Source organism: Corvus moneduloides, chromosome 7 (genome assembly GCF_009650955.1).
Source record: "Corvus moneduloides isolate bCorMon1 chromosome 7, bCorMon1.pri, whole genome shotgun sequence".
NCBI classification, from domain to species: Eukaryota; Metazoa; Chordata; class Aves; order Passeriformes; family Corvidae; genus Corvus; species Corvus moneduloides.
In genome coordinates, this window is record NC_045482.1 from 20,950,606 (window position 1) to 20,964,786 (window position 14,181).

A 14,181-nucleotide genomic window follows, 5' to 3' on the forward strand; every position below is an offset into this window, starting at 1 on the left:
GGCTACAGAAACTGAGTAACAGCACAATGGAAGAGGCAAAACTGAAAAAGAAAAATTCATGAGAAGGGATTGAAACAAAAGGTTATGAAAATATTCCTTTCCTACAGAAGTGGGACTCTGAGACAAAAACACTGAGTTTCAAATTTCCATCACTATTTAAGAGAAATGTAAATTAAATAGCAAAGCCATGCTCTGTCATGATCACTGGAGGCCAGTTATAAAGGAGAAGGTATACAAAGCAGATATTAAAAAATACAGGTGTCCTCAAAGTTGAGTGTTACCATTCAGTGGTGCTCATCTACGCGATGCATCTGATCATATAGCTAAAGTTTTGCATTAGCTCAGCTCACTTTGAACAAGCAGCAAAAGCAGATCAGCTGTACTAATTTACACAGCTTCTGAGCAGAACTAATCTGCAGAGCAGAACACTGCCCTAACACAGACCATTTTTAGTACCCCTGTGAAATATGTCTTTAGCTTCAACAGGCATCTTGGAAGTGTAAATACACATTGCTTTGTATTTATCAAAATAAATACACAGTAGAGGGTCATACGATGGAAAAATTATGCTATTTAGTAATTATTCATTACTTAACTGCAAATTTTGTTGCTCTTCTAACCTAGGTTTTCTTTTGTCATACACTGGTACAATTTAATCATGTATATACATTTAACAGACATGTTTACTATGGTTTACCAAATATTGGCAGTAAGAATTCATCACAGAGGTGGCATGAAAAAGGGTCTTAGCTTATTATGCACCAAATCCTGTGATATTAAAGACCTGCCTGTGCACAGCCAGCAGCCATTTGTGTTTCAGTACTGCTGCAGCGTTTAACCATAGACATGCTCAGCACGTTCCCTAATGGACACTGTTTCAACTTTCCCCAGTTCAGTGTTCAAATTCCAGCCTGGCAGATGATTTCGTGCAACCTCATGCCTTTGCCTTGTCACATCCACCCAAAAAGGCACAGCTACAGGAATACCTTCTCCTATTCCTATGCAAGCAGTGACAGATCTGGGAGACTCCAGCAGTCTCCAGGTTCAGTGAGGGAACACAGGAAAAACAGTGTGGAGCCCTGATACTTCAACAGTCAGATCATATTCTTCCAACTTGAATAACAAGACATTCAAAATTTATGGTATGAGCTTGGTTCTTTGCATCCAACAACTCATAAGCAACCAATCAAAAGATTTTGGGCTGATGGGCTTTTTATTTTTTTTCTTTTTTTTTTCTTCTCTCCTTTTTATTAAACACCAAAAGCATAAAAATCTCCCATAACAGCTTGTTTTTATCTTTTTAATAAATGCTGACATTAGAAAGAACATAATTAACCCAATTCTCTAATAAAATCACCGTGCTGTGCACATTTTTAAGACACCAAGTAAATATTTGGCACAGCTCTTTGCAGTCATGTAAAGTTACAGACTGGCTTCTCTGGAAGCCGAAACTCTGTTGCTATTTTGTACTATAAAGCTGAAATAAAATGGTAGAAGGTAAACAGCAGCTAGGAAATCACCAGAAAACCTATTATTTTTGCCAGCAGAAATGTCTGACGAAGAATGAAACAGGCCCCTAAAAACAAGAACAATTTTGGTCAGCAGGAGCCAACATTCAATTGCCACCAATGAAATGAACATACCTCCATGGGCATGACAGTAAAATCATGACGTCAATCAAGGCTTGGCCTCAAGTAAAGCCAAAATTAGTAAAAATACGTTTAAGTGCATTTTTCTTCCTAGAGAATAAAGTCAATAAAACTATTTGTACTGGAAAATATAAATTATTAATATCTACTGGAAGGCTGTGATGTTTTGAAATTACTATCTTCAAAAATAGCATTATGGCTATAATAATTCAAGCTTTCTATCTAGATCAAGGACAACACACACAACCAAAATATAATGTTACAATCTGCATTTTTCATGCACACCCAAGACAGTCCTAAGTAGGCATTCAGACCCACAAAAAATGACACAAAAATAAAAGATGCGAAATTGCTATTTGTTTCTAGGATTTGTTTTTTGACTTCACACCATACATACTGTATCTATTCAACTATGAAAAACATTTATTTTTAAAAAACCTGGAGATTTTTAGAAATAATATTATTTTAAAATTAAACACTGAGGAGGGAAATTCACCAAAAAAATCCCCCGTAACATTCACAACAAATTACTGAATGCAGGAAACATGAATTTATACAGCACAACTGTGAAGTTTTCTTCTGCCACGGACATATATGTAGAGCATTGACAATTCATCTTCTCTTCTAAAAACAGCACAAGGTAAAAATAAGCTACTCAGTTATCAGCTAAAAATGAATTTAATTTCAAGTTTACAAAAAAAAAAAGAGGAAAAAATCTGAGAAACCATTGGAACTTGATTACTTATGGATTTGTCTCCTCTGGATGGATTACCCAAGGCACGGTATGAGGGCTGCTTCACTGATTCTCTTCCCCAGAGTCATGGTGTTTAAGCTTTCCTCTATGTGGTTTCTTTGATAATCAGGGTCTTAGAGTGCAAATTGTTTTTTACTGGTGTGAACTAGCAATCTCTCTTTCCCATCTCACCACCCATTTCCACAATACTTGAAGAACATTGACTGCTTCTGCTTCAAGCTCAGCTGATATAAGCTAACAGGTTAAAAAAATTAATTAGGAAAACATGATAGACATATTGAACAATATGATGGGCACAGAGAAAACATAACTGCATAAACCTAATTTCCTTAAGAAATGAGTCAAAAAGATCAGCTACACTTAAGATATCAAAGTCCCAGATTTGGTGACCATGGTATCACAGAATGAGATGTTTTTATGAAGATGGACAAAATATGTGTAATCAATAAACATTTCTCTATAAGCCAGTGTAATTTCAATAACTGAAAACATCAAAAAGGATTTTTAAAGCATATATTCAATTACACACAAAATTTCCAATAGTAATGTCATATTTGTGGCCAGGAAAAATTACCCACAGGTCTTTATTCACCTGTACATGTGTACCCGTGTACAATCAACACAAAGGCACCCAAAGGAAGGGCCTATGGTGTTAACATGACAGACCACAGTAAGACTAACTTAAAATTACATTCCAGGTTGTGTTAAAATTGGATGTTGACTCTCTTCCCTTTTTTTTCATACTGAAGAAAATCGGGAGTTTTTGCCTGTAGTGACTTGTATACTAATAAACATGTCTATGAATTCTTTTCAGTTCACTTTATAATTCAAAGCTTAAAATTTTACTAGAAAGCTGACAGAAAAGCTGAAGGTCTAATAATAAGTATGTACCCATCCAATTCCCAAGGCACTCCAGTCACTGAGACAGTGATGAATAGAAGCTGAGCAGCGAGCCCACTCCCACCTCATTGCCTGACTTGTAAGCACCTTATGACCGACCATTCAGCACCACTTCAGCCAGGGGAGTCTGCTGGCTCAAAATTAATTATCTGCCCTACACTCTCCTGAAAAGCACTGCTGCGAAGGTATGTGGTTTACACTTCCAACCTGAGGTTGTTTTTTTTTTTAATTTGATATATTTAGCTTTCTTAAATCTCTGTTCACTCTGTCTTTTCCAAAGAAGCTGAGATGAGAAGGTTAATACTGTGCAATTTTCACTTTTCCCTTTTATTGTAGAAAGATGTTTGTTTAGAAAGAAGAGTGGGTGAAGAGGGCATAATAGTAAACAACTGAGAAACTTAATTGAAAGCTACAAAGTTAAAACTCTGGCTACTCTGAAAGTGAATGCTTCTATAAAGGCTCTGGTATAACAAGAGCGCAAAACAATGGCAACTCTGCAAGTCAATTCCCCCCTAAGTCGTGGGGTTTCCCTCCCTACCCCCAAAATAAAATATTTAAAGGACAAAAATGTTTGCTTGAGAATAGCCTGCTCAGCTGTCACAGCTCATGTTGGAAGTAAGCAGTGCTATCATCTGTTGTCCACACTAAAAACAATTAACAAATACATTTTGTGGTTTCAACATTTCTTGTTTACCCTGTTACCCCCCCACAAATAGCATTTCCTAGAGATGGCTATCGCTTAGGAAGTGCAATTAAAAACATCTGTAATCCAACTTCCTTTTTAACATATTCATGATACATTAAAAGCAGACTGTTCAATAACAACAAAGAACAGATTTTAAATCACTGAGCAGTTCATCATCAAATTCATATCCCTATTCAAAAAACCCAACCTCCTCCTGAAGCCACCACCATGTCAGGCTATTTCACCCTCCCAGAAGGATCAGCCGGCTGCCTCTCAGGTGGGATGTGCCCTCAGACACCGCACAGCCCTGACCGCCCTCAAAGGCAGCCCGGGGAGATGTGTTTGCAATGGAAGCCTTCTTCCCCGAGCTGGGATCCCCAGCAGGGAGGGCCGGGGCCGGTCTGTGGCCCTGCCCCTCCACAGCTCCCTCGGTGTGCGGCAGCGGCCGCAGAGGCCCCGCGGCAGCCCCGGCACCAGAGCGCGGCTCGGGCCCAGCGCGCAGCCTTACCCCGCCAGCAGCACCGACGCGAAACACCGCTTATTTACAGGCATGCACAGAAATGATTTGCCAGAATTAAATAAATAAATGTAATGAAGGGGCAGCATGCTAATGAGAGCTACAAATACCACAGAGGCTTATTTACTCCGCAGCCTTCCCCTACACAATGGTAGCATTCCTTGCATTTCCTCATCAAAATCCAACAGCCTACGTGAGATGCTGAAGCTACAATCGCTAAATGATGTTGTAGTTCCTGCCCGTATCCCTCAGAACGACTGATGAGGGTCAGGCTCCATACTATGCAGCCCACATTTCCTACTTCACATTAGACAATGCAATAAATATGCAAATCCCTACTGCTTATGAAAGAGCAGGATACAAACCAGCCTCAAAATAAATCAGGACTTCAAGTTACATATTCCATGAAATTATTTATTAAGTACTACCCAAAAGCCACGTATCTTTTAATCCGAAAGCCTAAATGCAAATTGTCCAATGAATTTTGATGCTAGATTTTAAGAAGTATCCTTGCTTATATTTTTTGCATTTAAGCATAGAAAAACCTTAAAAAACTCAAGTATCTGCTCTTCCTTTTATCCTTAACTTCACAATATGTAACTTGTCTACTTACATACATTAAGTGAGTTTTCCATCAAAATGTTATGGTGATACATGCTTTTATTCCTTTTCCCACTTTCCCTATTTCATTATGGAAAAATTATACGAAGTGATGGAAAACTGAAGCAGAGGTGCTGAAAATGCCAACCTCTTTTGTTAGGGTGGGGAATAAGACTAGAGATAGGGGAGCTGTAGGAGAGAATCATATGCAAATGTTAAGGAAAAAAAAGGCCACAATTTTCCAGTTCGATTTTTCTTTTTTTGGTAGCAATTATTCACATTTCCCATTTATCACAAATTTCACTAGAATACTGTATCCATATCTGTAGAGAGATGGAGAAATTAAAGACATGCTATTTATCTCAGAGCTGTTTAATCTAGTAAATATTTTTGGCTTCTGTACATTTATAGATGAGTTGTATCTGTCTTTTATCTACATTCAATCCCCTTTCCAAGGTCAAAAAAGCCAACAAAAGAGCAATGAAGCAACAGTGATCAAAACTCACTGGTAGGACTTCAAATGGTATCAGCATTTTAAAGACATGATGGTGTTTGGAGAAGTTTTATTGAGGAAAGGTCGCATCTATAATCCAGTTTTTCTCAGCATATCTGGCTCAGAGCAACGGTAAAAAGAGATACTGCCAGACTACATGTAAATTTATCTTCAAGGTATCTTTACCAATCTTGCAAAAGATTATAGCTGCCTCGCTTCAGCCTAGCCTTCCACCTGCTTGTTCAAAGGGAAGACAACTCTAAACTTCAAGGTTCAGTTACTAGAAGTACATTTTAAGAGCAAGTAAGAGTTTTAGATGACACCATCATCTGTTGCTATCTCAGAGAAAATATTTAAGCTGTGGAATTAATTTCCAAAAATTTGCCACTGTGTACTCTAAACCATGACTTACGTGTCTTCAATTAATATTGAACTTAAACTTCATTTAGTCAACTACTGCATCTGTCCAAAGCAAGATGTTTTACAGTAAATGCAAATTCCTCTTTCTGATAAACAAATGAGACCAAAAAAGTAAGACGTGCAGTAAACACTGCACCCTCAAACCAAAACCCTGCACACCAGACTTGGGCTCCCCAGATTCAGAAGTAAATTAAGACAGTACAATTAACACAAAACTTTAGTAACATGAGAGATCAAAATCATGCCTCTGTCTCCAAAATGCCGGACACATATGTAAAGATTTGGTTCTATTTATGATTCTTAAAGAGACTCAATACAATAGCCATCATTCCAATTGCAGCACAAAATGTTTACATAAACCACACTTTCAATAGTTTAGATGGGGTAAAGAAAAGTGTGTCTGAAAATTACCATAACTTGGTAGCAACACAAACACCTTTCTGCTTCAGGATCTTCTTCTTTAAGATTTCTTAAATAACTTGATACTGGGAGTGTTTTAGAATATTAAGTGCCTGATCCACAGGCAAAACGTTTGGTTTTTAGTTTCCTGCCTATATAAATGGATAAGATAGGTGTACTTCAAAGTTGTGATTCCATTGTAACAGTGGGAATGCTGTTCTGTAGGGATGCCCCTATTGTTATTTCACTGCACACTGTTAATTTTATCTCTATATGTACTTACTGTAAGTACCTAACTGCCTCATAAATCTAAATTTAAAATCCACTGTACTCATTTTAGACAAATATAGCAATTCTATGATAATTACATGACTGCATACTGCTATATTTTCTCCATTTAAATTAGCATAGAGTGACATGTTCAGTGTTATCCAATCTGATGGTACATACTGAAGGCACTACTGCGATATTACCAGGGTTCTCTGTTAAATAAATAGCTGCACATAAGTACGATGAAAAAGTACTTCTACATATCCTTTCTGATCTATTGTCTAAAACATGAACAGGCCTGCGTTCTGAGATGCCAAGCTGTATCGGGATTTTAATATAAAATTACCTTTTGCAGGAGACCCGTTTTAAAGCAGACACTGCAGAGCACCTTCCCTTAGGTATCAACAATATTTGCAACTGGAAATTCATGCCCTTAAAGCCAAAGCACATTTCCGACTGCCAAAGCGCGCGGGCTGCGCCGCCCCAGCCGCAGCAGGAGGCAGCGGAGGCAGCCGCGGCCCCGCCCGGGCCCCGTGTCCGGGCCGCGCTCCCGCGGAGGGGCAGGCGCGGCCGCTCCGGCCCCGGCACAACGCGGGGCCGCCGCCCGGCCCGCGCCCCGCCCGCGCCCGCCGTACCTGCCCGCGCCCCTCCGCGCCGCGCCGCCGCCGCCCCGCCCCCGCATTTGCATGGCGCGGCCCCGCCCCGCCGCGGGGCATGCTGGGCACCGTCCCCCGCCCCTCGCCCCGGGCCCCGCCGGAGCCGGGCGGCAGCGCCCGCGCCCCCCGCCCCGAACCGGGCGACAGCCGCCCGCCCGCCCGCCCGCCGCGGCTGTTTCCAGGGAGACCCTCTCCCCCCGCCCCCGGCTCTGCAGCCGCAGCCCGGGCTTCCTTTCCCTTCTCTCCCTTTCTTTAATTACAGAGGGCAGGGAGCGCGGGCAGCGCGGGCTCCGCTGTGCGCGCAGCCCCGCACAAAAGCGAACCCGTACGGACAGACGGGAACGCATCGCTCCAGCCCCGGCTGCGCAGCGCCCGCAGCGCCGGGCCCTGCGCCTCCCGCACCGCCACAGCATAAACGTGGTATTTATAAAGCACTTTTCTCCACTGAAATCATAAGTACACATGAAAGAAGATCCTGTTCCCTACGTTTCGAATTTTGTTTTATTTCCCCAATCGCTTTTCAAGGGCTCCATTTTTTTTCCTGCTGAAATACTCCCCCAAAAATCAGCATATCTAATTCGCGATCTCCAGCACTCAGAAAAGAAAGGGAAAAAACCCAAACGCAGTACTGTAAAGAGATTTAAGGATTAAAACTTTTACATGGTTAATTTCTACATGATGTGATACCACAGAGAATTTGCACGTCTATCCTCTGTAAGACAAACACAGGCCACAGAAATCTTTGGGAGTAGTTTTCAAAAAACAAAATAATTATGCATAATTAAATAAGAACTACTATGAGATATAATTACTTGCTCGAAGAATAACAACATTTTGCATTAATACTAGAGTGAAATGCATGCAGAGGGTTATAATGTATCACTACCGTGTGTGTACAAATGCATTAAAAATAACACAAAACACCACTTCCAAAAATTTCCAAAAAGAATGTGGAGGAAAAAAAGCCCAAGTAAGTGCACTGTTAGATATGCTCTAATGTTACATTATTTTTAACCAAACACAAACACTACAGATCTCCCACTGAGAAAGAATTAGTCTCAAATACATAGCAGAATAATAGATTGTTGTTACTAAATATTTTATGATATTGGTAAATGACCCATCTAGCATAAATTTATTTTTACTTGCTATCCCATTTCTCATGCACAATTGAAGTTTGAATTGCATAGGAATAATGGTAAAAACATTTTTACAATGAATTTGATCACAGAACTTACACAATTTATTTAGCTTGGTATCACAGTGATCCAATCCCACCTTACAAAATGAAAAAAACCTGCCTTTATTAACAATGAAGAAATAGAAAAACCCCCATTTATATTTAAAACACTGAAGTGCGTGAAGAATCTATAAAACAACTGACCTGTTCAAATTGTTGTTTTTCCAATCCATGCACTGTTTTTATTAATTAGGAACCAAACCAGATTGATCGTCATTTTATAACGTTTGACATATTCACTGTCTTCCCACTTCCAGCAGAATCTTCTTAAATTTCCCAGCACTGTGTTTTATTGCTGGTACCATATGCTTTATTGTTCAGCCACAAGAGCTTCACTCTGCACAAAGACTCATTACCTACTGCTTGCTGAGCAGCTTCGGGCTCTCTGAGGCTGCCTGTGTGATCACATGGGAGTTTTGTCTGAGAAAGCCAGGCATGCCACTGATTTCACCGGCTACGGATATTTTTATCAGCTGAGGTCTACTATGAGGAAGGAATAACAAATTCTAAGGCTTCTTTAGTTCATTAAGACAGCAGTTGTTATGGAAATCCCCTCAACTTTTTTTTTCTTTTAATTATTATTATCACTCGCACTGTAACACTGGTCCAAGAAGAAATTCAAGAGATTTGTTAAAAGTAATTTTTTCTTGTGGGGAGTGGCACAAGCCATGCGTTGTCCGCATCGCTCTGCACACAGTACACACTGAAATTAATATTCCAAAGAGGTAATGTTTTGCCAACACTTAATCTGCCAGTGTTTATCCTTTATGTGGAGGACGAGCTTCCAAATGAAAAATGGTACCTAAAAAGCAGCCCCTTGATTTAAATTTGTCTCATCAGTCAAGGGCATTATCCTGTAATCTTTGGTCATAAAATGAGTTTTGCTAGCTTTAGTGAGACTACTCAGGTGAATAAGAATTGGCCATTTGAGCAGGGATTACTCTCAAATCCAAATGACAAATTATGTAATACAATGAAGTCTAATCTCTTCTTGGTAATAGTTGGTGATGCTCTGGGGTTTGTTTCGTGTGTGTGTGTGTGTGTGTTTGGTCAGTTGGCTTGGGTTCTGTTGTTTATTTTAAACAAAAAATTATAAATATAAATAAAATTTTATAATGGTTGAAAACTTAATATTTACCTGAGTATTTCATGTTAGAATAAGTGAATATCGAAATTCAAATTACAGAAGCCCTTACAAAAAAAGGTTAATATTAATTATTTTTTTCACTGATCCATTATCAGTATCAGGGTTCCACGCTAGAATATTTGGAGATAGCTTGATTGCTACTGCAGAGTGAATTCCCTGAGTATTCTAATTTAAAACTAGCTTTCTACAAACAGCTAGTGATGATAAATGAACATCTCTCCTCCACCCTGAAAACTCATACCGAACACGCAATTATCCATAATATTAACATTGCAAAGATGCAGCTATTCTACAAAACAGTCAATTATCTCTAGAATAATTCAGAGCATTTTGATAACATATGATAGCAAAAGAAACTGTTTTCTCATTAACATTCCACAAATGAAATACCTCTTTTTTCTATTTAAGATCTCTCTCATTAGAATAAATGACAGCTTGTAGCTCATGGTTGGCATTATTCTGGTCCTATCAAAGTCAGTGGAAGTTTTGCTGCTGATTTGCATGGAAGAAGGGACAAGCATGACTAACAGATTCATTCGCCTTACCGTGTTGTCATGCAAATCAATGACAAAACTCATTTCTGTATTGTTCTTGGCATCTTGCTCGGTTTGTATTATTAAGGTTTTGTAACAGTTGATATGCAGTCTCTGTGATTCCACTGAATTATACAAGATGGTTAGTAACGGATTCAGAATTATCCACAACTAAATCCAGTAATGAATATCTTCTAGGCTCTCACATTCATTTCAGTTTTTAAAAAATGCCATTATCAAGAATGAGTGTACTTTGAAGTGCCACCATTTCATCTACCCAAAGACACAGACCGAGCAGATGTTTTGTGGCTGAGAACCTTCCGCATCTCTTAGGCGGGAAACACTACTGTGTGTACATTAATGAGAAGAAATGAAAGCACACTAGAAGGAGTGCTAACGAACAGCTGGTTTAGCTACAGCTATGCATATTTTTTTCCCCTGGCGATACCACTGATGATGTCACAATGCTGGTGTAGGAAGACATAAACAAAAGGCAGGCATTTTTGCTGCAGTAGCACTAGGGGAAAAAAGAAAACCCAAATGTTTGACAGATGGAAAGAACAAAAACTGGTCAGGAAAAGAGTACTATCGTCACATTTTTCTGTGTGTTGTTATATACACTATGGAACAGTTCTCAAATCCTGAAAGGTGATTAGAGGAAGACGTGTTCAAGGACATGATACAGTTAAACCAGTTAGCAGCAAAGTGTTGTTTCTGCAGGAGACAATAGCAGCAAGCAGTCTCCATGCTGAGAGGCACCCTCAGTTAATCACTTCCTCAAGGTTGGTGGGGGGAGGGAGGGAAGCTTCAATGCTCCATAGTGGAATTTTGAATTTCCTAATTATAACTTGACATTTTTAGGTAGCTAAATTATATTCCATCCCATCCTCTCTTCTTACTGGGTTACAAAATAGAAGGAAGTCTTTGTCAGAGACACATTGCTGAATTTCTGCCCAAGCATACTATTGAGGAAAGGCATTTTTGCCATCACAAAAGGGATTATGGATCACCCAAGAGATTCACAGAAGCCAAAACCTAGGCCTCCCTTGTCACTCCACAGTAGGATGAGGTTCAAATGAGACAATATTTTCTGATACCCCTCCTGTAACAGCCAGGATTTCTTCAAGAGAATCCAAATTCACCTCTTCTTGAAACAACAGTGGGAGAATGCAAATGCTTAGCAGTCTCTTCCACCAAGGGTCTCCCACGGGAATCAAGGTAAGCAAGGGCTCTCTTTTCTCTAATAAAAGGTTCTTTGTGAATCCAAACGGAAACAGAATCAAGAATCTGCTGACCATCTGTAAATAAGGGTAAACTGTCAGATCCCACATCTACTTTGTAAGAAAAGCAATTAATAGGAACATTCTTATGCTTTCCCATTTCACAGAAGCTACAGCAAAAGTGAGTGAGCTGGCTAAGGAAATTTGGACTCTGAGTAATTACCATCATTAATAAGGAATAATTTTATAAATCCTGGTTTATTTTATAAATTAATTTTATAATTAAGTTTTAATTTTATAAATCCTGGTTACTCGATATGCATTTACACGTGAGTACTTTTATAAAGGTTAAATGCATTGAAATACATATCTTGGACAGAATTTAAAAACAAACAAAAAACCCCCCAAAAAACCCCAAAAGACCCCAAACCAGCCATGTATCACAAACCAGACTAAGCCTGTGATTTGAACTTCAAATCGTTTCCACCTTATATAACTACATTATTTTGTTGGGTATCACACTTAATCTGCTGTTCAGTATCCTGATCCATAATTGGATGAATCACATATGAATCAAAAAAATTATGGGAAGAGCACTGTTCAACATCATGAAACAAAAAAGGGGCAACTTGCACTCAGTGCCTTGTTATTCTAAAGGTTGGACTCCTGTACCTTGCAATAAAATGCAAGAGGTCCAGTTTCTCCAAGTACACCAGAAATGTAATAACTTCCATACCAGTTGAGTAAACAGAGGATTTTGCTGAAACTTTTACAGTCTTCTAGTGACAAAAAAGATTGAAGTCCAGGATTTATAAAATGTGTTCAGTGGACCATGCATGCTCTACTCCAGCTCTGTACAAACAGCATGGTTTTTATGCCATGGTTTCCAATTTATGAGCTACAGCAGCAGCAGCAGCAGCAGCTCTAAATGCCTCAGCACTGGCTTTCAGGTTTGGAAATAGATGATTTGTGGTCACTTCTTCGGTAAGATCTATAAACCTTGCCCATGCAAACTCCTCTAAATTGAATTCAGGATGAGGCATAGCTGCAAACTGTCCAGGGAACTCTGCCATTACAGAAGTTGTACAGAGTTAAAAAAGCTCACCTAAGAGAAAATACTGTGATATTAATTAAAGTTAACATCAGTAACACTGGGGTAGGATAATCTTAAGTATAAATTCTACATATTTCTTTGCAGACCAAATATAATTTAATCAAATAAGTTTCCTCACCCTGGACCCAAATGTCCTGCTTTCTCTAGATACACCACAGTCCCAGCTAAACTATCTTCAAGTAGTGTCAAGTTAACTATTCAGTTCCAAATACTGGAGCTTGATAGATTTCTATAGCCTGCCATAACAGGAACAATGACATACTTTGGGTTCCTGAACTGCACAAAAAGGAAAATACTACTCATTCATAAATGGCATTCTCAACGAAGAAATATCACCATGTTTTGAAATAAGAGTCTAGTCAGTGAAATGAATGGAAATACACAAAATCTGTTTGGAAGGTGATGTCCTCAGATCAACAGATGGATGGAGAAAGCAGCTTACAACTGAGGGGCAGGCCTGTGAGCAGCTGTTCTGATTTCTGGCACTCGAGCAATCCCATCACCAGACTTCATACAGTGGCACCTGGCATGTCAGTGTAAGGCTGCCAGTGCCGTCCTTCACTCCCACATCTGGCACCCTTACCCTGCAATGTCAATTTAAAGGACACCATCTATAGTTTGCTTTTTTTTTCTGACTCTTAATATCTGCTTGACCAGAGGCAACTTCTTAAATCATGCGGTAAAAGCTGGCACAGAGTAAGAGTGAATTCTCTTCACAGATACTGTGGGGTAAAGCACAGCATACCCCTTCCCAATGATTTTTAGTACAACAGGTCTCAAAACCAAGATATTTTTAATGATACATTCTTGCTATATCTTACATAAACTACGTTTTTCCAAGATAAAATTAACCTCTTCCAGGCTGATATCCCAGAGGAGAGCACACTTCCTTCCAGAAAACAGCGCTGAAAAATATTATGCTTTAGAAGAGCTACTGTACGCAAACAAAAATATTCCTCTGCAGTAAACACATAAGAGTTTCTTTCTTCTTTCACAACCTTTCTCAAAACTGATAGTTAACTACCAAAACCAAAGAAATATTAGCTTTGACAGGCAAACTATTGTACTGAGAGGTGTATAGCCAAGTAGCAAAAGAATCTCTGGACTGCTGTTGCATTAGATGATGTGAATAATCACAGCAAATAATTAATAACATAATGCTTCATACAGCCATCATTCGAAATGCCAGATGAGCATGGATTCTTTCAAATAAAACAAAGTAAGTTCTACTTGAAAGAGCAAAGTGGTCATTCTCTTGACAAAGACAAAAAGAAAAGAAAAGAAAAAATAAAGACTTAGAAGAAGTCAGATACTTGAAGAGAAATGGCCTGTGCTATCTTGTATGGCTTCATAAGCCAGTTTTTCTCCATCCAGTTTCCATGACACCTCAGACATTCCAACATGATCCATGCTGAGGAGTAATTCAGAACTACATACAGCTATGCCTGGTGTGGTTAGAAATTGTAAGTCACAAACAGAAGAAACAAAGGTGCCTTTTGGTTTAACATACTTCTTACTCCACCCCTTTCCCGTGCTTGGTCACTAAGCACACCTTTTCTCATAGTATCATTTTCCAACTTACAA

General features: G+C 39.2%; 1 protein-coding gene across 10 annotated transcripts in view; it reads right to left on the reverse strand.

The window, feature by feature from the left end:
* Nucleotides 1-14,181, reverse strand: part of CSRNP3 (cysteine and serine rich nuclear protein 3) — a 106,971-nt gene that overhangs the window by 38,990 nt on the left and 53,800 nt on the right. The window contains exon 1 of one of the 10 annotated variants that reach the window (XM_032115420.1): nt 8,728-9,069. The exons of 7 other annotated variants lie outside the window; for them this stretch is intronic. The gene's annotated coding sequence lies outside the window, so the exon portion shown is untranslated. Of the gene's footprint in view, nt 1-7,033; nt 7,211-7,322; nt 7,348-8,727; nt 9,070-14,181 lie in introns of those variants that run through there. 2 more of the 10 variants (XM_032115422.1, XM_032115421.1) reach the window with 2 other exon arrangements.